Source organism: Linepithema humile, chromosome 3 (assembly GCF_040581485.1).
Source record: "Linepithema humile isolate Giens D197 chromosome 3, Lhum_UNIL_v1.0, whole genome shotgun sequence".
NCBI lineage: Eukaryota > Metazoa > Arthropoda > Insecta > Hymenoptera > Formicidae > Linepithema > Linepithema humile.
In genome coordinates this window covers 12,726,541-12,733,357 of record NC_090130.1, presented here as the reverse complement: position 1 = coordinate 12,733,357, position 6,817 = coordinate 12,726,541, and the positions used below count along the sequence as shown (strand labels likewise).

General features: G+C 39.2%; 1 pseudogene; it reads right to left on the bottom strand.

Moving 5' to 3' along the window:
* Positions 1-1,491: 1,491 nt before the first annotated feature.
* LOC105669554 (uncharacterized) lies at positions 1,492-6,415 on the bottom strand (annotated as a pseudogene).
* Between the last annotated feature and the right edge of the window lie 402 nt (positions 6,416-6,817).

Genomic DNA, 6,817 nt, shown 5'->3' with positions numbered 1-6,817 from the left:
CCAGGTTTCAGCGCTTTCGCTTCTGTCAACGGTCGCCAGCTGTTTTATCCTCTGCTAACAGCAAGGTTGAACGCTGCGTCGATTTCTCCACTGCCTCCTCGATGGATGTCGGCCTCCTCGGTCGATCTGGATTCGAAGTTATCCCATCCACGAGACTTACGGCCTACACTACACTCGCGCATCCATTTACTAATCGTGGTTTTTCTGTTACAGGTTCCCCAGGATGACAGGATTCCCAGGACTGCCAGGCTGCCACATGGATCGTCGGATGACTCGCGCTAAGGTAGGTATGGATGTAATTGATTCGACACAGGTTTAAATATTTTAACCAAGTAAAATATTTATTCACTGTCACCGAAGTGACGATCACGCACGCAATACATTGTGTGTTACGCACTACGCGGTCGCTTCGCGCCGCGCAAGGCCGATAAATCGGTCTTCGAAAGATGTCCGGCACACTACTTGCCGAGACACCTTGATCTTAGTATCGGATACATTTTCGAACTAACTTCTAACTCTCGTTTTGCGGACGAAAGTTTCACTAACTCTAACTCTCGTTTTGCGGACGAAAGTTTCACTAACTCTAACTCTCGTTTTGCGGACGAAAGTTTCACTAACTAACTCTCGTTTTGCGGACGAAAGTTTCACTCACTCCTCTCGGCTCGAGCCCGTCTTCTTATACTCGACCGACTACCGCTTTCCCCTTCCTTGACGGCGCTCGCCAATCCGGTTCCAGATATTTGGTAGTAAGATCTCCGCCAATCGGTGTAAAGGTCACCCGACAAAGACGCGAGTTGTTTGCGCCGGCGGCGGCATCGAGCCGTCAAAAGCACAATAGCCCATTCAATCTTAGCGGTAAAAGTTTTGCGGTGCTCGGTTATTTATTGACCGACTGTTTTTATTCTCTTTGATAGCTTTTACCGCTGTCTGCGCTATCGCCCTTTTGATTCCTAATAAGGAATATAATATGCTACAGGCCGCTTATAGGTATTTTTACCCGTGTCAAAATAAAATAATAAATTTTGCCTGTAGCCTCGGATATATAAAATGAAATTAACTCAATAATAACATAATAATCTTTTTGACCCGCTTTTAATCTTTATTTAATTTAACCAACTTATTTCGCGAGTCATTTCCGAGCGTAATGATTGTTAAACTTAAACTTTGCGTCTCGTACTTCGAGACGCTTATCACGTACTTATTAAAAGAGATGAAAAACTAATTTTTAATGAAAATTGTAATTACTTATTTTCTACGCAAAACACTATTATATTTACACTTATATCCTATAGCCAAATGTAAATGTAATCTTAAAATCTACGTCTACGCCTTTAAAATAATATCGGGCGTAGCGATAACTTTTCGCAACTGGCTTTTACTTTAAATTAAAAATAATCTTTTCCGAATTTACGGATACATGAAAATAGTTAAAATAAAAGAATTTTGAGTATTATTACTCACGCCAGTTAATTAATTAATTAGACGAGGTACTTAGGTTTTGACCGGTGGTTCCCGGATCTCCCTCGTCTCAGCGGTGTTCCTGGGTTCCGCTCCGGTTGTCCCTGGTTCCGCTGTAGCTTTCCGGCTCGCGACCGGATGATGGTCCCGCTGCTAGTACGAGACCCGTAGTCGGTTGCAAGGTCCCCGTAGAACCTCATCAGCTTTACCTCCGGATCGTCCAGTCGAGCATCCAGGAACCGGTTGCAAGGTTAACAAACAACAAGGTCAGAAAAGTGAAAATGTAATGACCATTATTAATTTTATTGTTTATTTAAAATATGCGATAATTTTAAGTTTAAAAATCGCGCCTGCTCAACCGTTGACCGAGCTGATCAGACGCGGACCATTCCAAGATGGCGACAACTTCGCCAGACGGATCTCCACGATTGGAGGAAACCTTGCTGGGCTCTGATTGGACACTGCACCAGCAGAAGGGAGAACAGTCGGATCCAGGGGTATAAAAGCTGAACCCGAGAAAGCTCTCCAGTGATTCTGGCGAGAAGACCACCACTCAGCGAAGTGGTCGGCAACGCGTCACTCAAAGGTGAAACGCGAACCACCGAAAATGTTATCGGCGTGTGTAAAAGCGTTGTAAGCCATTATGGCTAACAACTTGTGTACATTTATTTTGTTTTGTGTTAAATATACTGTTTATTTTAATTATTAATCAAAATAAATTGTGTGAAGTTTATTTCGGTCTGAACCTGTGAAAAGAATGTTGTCGATACTTACCTTATCCGTTCTGCATCCTGGTGATCCAACGTCCGTGCGCGAGGTGAACCTATGAACAAACAAACAAAAGGATTAGAACGAGATACATTGCAGCATCTCATCAGGCGTCATCGTCCACGCTGAAGGAAGCGACATCCAATCCTGAGGGTCACGGAAGGACGAAACGAGGATTTTAACCTTCTCGTTTAAAAGGTCAAAACGAGTGGCGACCAATCTACGGCGAACGTATTGCTGCCTGCGACTGGTGAGTCCTAAGTAATATTTCTCCATAGGGCGCGTCCGGTCACAACCTAACCTAACTATCTGACCGGGGATTGTTCTACATGCTACCTTCAAGACACTGACCTCGATTTGATCAGGTCCGGGTGCTTTGTTATTTTTAAAACTTTTAACTACCTCGACCACTTCTTGCTCCGTGAAGATAGGAGCGTCGGCCGTATTTGGCGCAACTTGCGCGTTTTCCTTGACTTTGCTTTGACTATCTGTATCCTCATTCTCTTGGTCATCTGGGACGTGGACATCCAGAAGGTAGCTGGCTGTCTCTTCTACGGTGTTGGTAGAGTATTCGCCTCGCCGGAAGGTGTTGACCACCCTCTCAACCCGGAGTTTTTCAGCTTGTTGCTTATAAACGTAGCCCCAAGCCTCCGAGTTGCCGTGCCACGTGACGTATTTTGGCCAGCTTGCGAGCTTTGCCTTCCTCACCTCCCTTCCGTAATATCGCAAAGATACGCGGTACTCCTGGCGAAGGGTGAAGTAATTGGGCACCCCTCGCCTTACCTGGGTTGCACGTCTTAACCTATATACTGACTTTTTGATGACAGTCAGTTCTCTATTCCACCATGGGTTGGATTTTCTAAACCTTCGTTTTCTTGGCATAGAAGACTTACAGGCCTCTTGGAGCACCACCGTAAGTTCCTACGCCATCAATTCTACTTCCTCCGCAGACTGCAGACCAAGGACCTCGAGCTGTGACCTGGATAGATCGCGCAGGCTCTCGGCGAACCGATCCCAATCGGCCCGACGTGTGTCGAAACGATTGGTCTCGCCCCCCCCCCCCCCGGTCATTAGTAGATAGGGACAGTGGGAATCTCGTTAATCCATTCATGCGCGTCACTAATTAGATGACAAGGCATTTGGCTATGTTTCATCGTGCGCCTACCATTGCTCCCATAATTCGGGTGCACGGCTAGCACACAATGATATTGTAAGGGACTTACGGTTTACTGTTGGCGGTCGCAAATAGCCCTCATATATACGGAACCAACATGTGGTTCTCTCATTCACACATACGCTACAGCACGTGGAACAGTGCGTCCATGCACAGACGTGACAGAGGCTCATTGGCACTACTAGCGGTCTGCTACCGCTTATTCTCTATAACGAGACGTAATACCGTTAAATCTGCGCCAGTTCATCCACAAGCCCCACAGCACACGAGTAGTGAGAATCCGCAGCTGAGTTGTTGTTAAACCGAGCTGCCTCATCTCACACTCACTCTCCGGGCTCCAGACACCTCGCCATGAGATTGTAATGGCGGTGAAACAAACATTATTGCGAGGCACTCCTGTATGTTCCGCCACGCGGCTCACTAGATCATCATTCGATCGGTACTTCTCGACCTTGCGCTCCCCTGGCGGAAATTGTTAATAGGAAATTATGTTTATGAAGTGTTTTATCGATGGTTACACTGTTTATGAAGAGTTTTATTGATAGTTGATATTGTTTGGAAGCACGTCACAAATCCCTAACATTTTACAAACATTTAGAAAACTATAATCGAAATGATTGAAACTATGTCATTAAACGCCACTTAAACATTTTATAAGAAACGCTTTAAAAACAATCACGTAACATAGATTTTAGCGTGCATCAAAATAGTCTGACAAACATGTCGTAAACATTTTGTTCGTAAACAATTAGTAAACATCTCCATTATATGGAGATCTCTGTTTAAAAACAGCAAATGCAAATCGAACAACTTCTAAGCATCCAGAGGAATTCATAATTAATGTTGTCTTCAATGTGCTACAAATACTTTTATAACATAACAAGGAAACACCTCCTGAGCACACATCTCCAATATATGATCAAATTTTTAATTTTCTGGTTAACGATATTACGGACAATCTGACAGGTTGTTTTAGCAGACAGTAAAAAATAAGTAAAATTTTAGTCATTTCAGTCATATAACTTTTTAAAAATAATTATTTTATTATTTACATATATAAGTTATACATAATGTAACTTATACATATACGTCATTTATATGTAATTTTACCTAAAAGAATAAAAAAAAATTCAGAAGAATATTTTATGAATACAAAATAAAAATTAAGTTTATTTAGACATTACAGTAAGATTATCTGAATTCTTTTCAGTCTCCGTAACAGCCGAATGGCATTTCACACACATAGTTAGCACATGATACATCTATAAAAATGCACTGATTTTTTATTTGATTTACGTCGATGTATTTTAAATGGCCATAGCTATCTATTTTTTGAATATGAAAATTTCTTATATTTTTATTTTTAATAATAGATTTACATACGTTAAGCTGCTGTACAATTAGTTTAACACCAACTGGAAATCTCAAAATTGATCTAATTACAACCTTTTCTCTAGAGCTGATTAATATGTATGAGTCATTATTAAGTTTATTGTTATTATATTTACTACATGTATATCTTATCCGCTTATAAATTATTTTCTGATAAACTAGATAATTTTCAGTTAACATACCGTTTATCACAAGTAATTGCTCTTCCTCGGATGATAATAAACATTTTTCGCCTTTTCCTAAAAGTATAATTTCTTCTCTACAACGCATAAAGCAAATAAAATTTCTTTTTAAAATTTTCTCAGAAAATTCAATAGTCTTTTGTGACAAAATAAGCTTTGAACATAAATGGGGTATTGAAGTATAAATGAGAAACTTACGCGCTATTTGTAAAATAACATGCGAAGGACTATGATATAATTGCATAAGATGCCGGTTTTGACCTTCGTACAGAAAGGAATTATGAGTCCATAATGGGCCCCAGTTGAGAACACCTTTGCAAATATGTGATAGAAGATGAATGTTGTACACCATGTTTTCTTTATCAAAATATTTTTGAAATAAATACATATAGCACAAAAAAAGTTTATGAGCTTGAAACACTTCTTCACGTGTTATTGATTTTTAAAGTAAAATATTAGTTGCTGTAGATAACATTGCAAAATGATTTATATGCTTCTTTTTCAGCAGACCTTTCAAACATGGCATAGAATAAAATAATAACCATGCTCTCCACTCAGATGCTTTCCACTTACTTATGTCTTTAATGGAGCGAGGAGTTCTTGTTATTGAAGAAGGGGGATGTATCATTAAAAGTCGTTCATCAATTGTACTCCGTATATGATCCATTCCTACATTTTCTGAGATATGCCAAAATTTTTTGCGAGTAGATTGTAAAATAAGTTCAGTGTGTAATTTGGTAACTCCAAGTAGAATATTATGCATATAATCAACTACAAATCCAGCAGTAAAGTTGAAGAAATTTAATAACATTAACGATGAAAAACCTTTTACTCCTCTATACTGTCTTTTGCTTTTATTTGTTTCATCTTTCCTCTGATATGCTTTAAGCAAATCTTTTTTTATAGAGTCTAAAGTTCTTTCCTCAGCAGAATGAATTGAAATTGTAAATCTTTGTCCTTTCCGTGTGCGTTCCGATTTTTGGTAACAAAATGTGCAACCATAATAGGCAGCAAATGATTGAAAATTAAGTAGTTGATATCTTGCAACTGAGTCAGCAATGCAACAAAGTGGAATAACTTTACTAATAGTTTCTTTACCATTGTGAAACCATTTGAATCCTTCTGTGGAAAGTTTATTAGCTTCGTTAATAAATGGTTGTAGAAAAACGTTTTGATTAGGATCTTTAGATCCTATGTATAAGCCAGCAAGTAAGACATACTTGTTCCGTTCTAAAATTGGTAATTCATTTATAGTGAGATAAATTGGTCAAAGTGTCTTGTTCGATTTACCTGTGTGAATTCCGTCAGTAAAAAAAGAATAAGAAAAATTGTATGGTGAAGACAATAAACCTTTTTCAAAGTGCTTCTTGTATTCGTCTCCATCGTAAAGATCTTCCAAAGCATTTTCTTCAATTTTGTTTCGATTGAATCTGTGATTCATCACAGCATGAATAAAATCATTGTGTTTTGTCAATTTTTGAAGCTGAGACTCTAAGGATACTGAGATAAAGAAATTTGATGACTTTGAAATATTCATATCAGCACTACAATTTGTGCACATCTTATTCTCTTTCAACTCATCCTTTTTCCCAAGATAGATCTCACAGTCTGGACAATAAATATGAAAAGATATTATAGGCGTATAGCCTAATGGATTGTGTTCGACTTGGTTGAAATATTGAGACCAATTTCTTAGAAAAATATAATTTATTTTTCCTCGTCAGAGAAGTAGAGTAAAAGTACAAGTTTTGTTTGATTTGATTAATTGCGCCAGAGGCGCTTTCTCGGCAAGAGTGTAAGGCCGAGAATCAAAAGAAAAATTGACGGGCGCGGTAAGGAATTA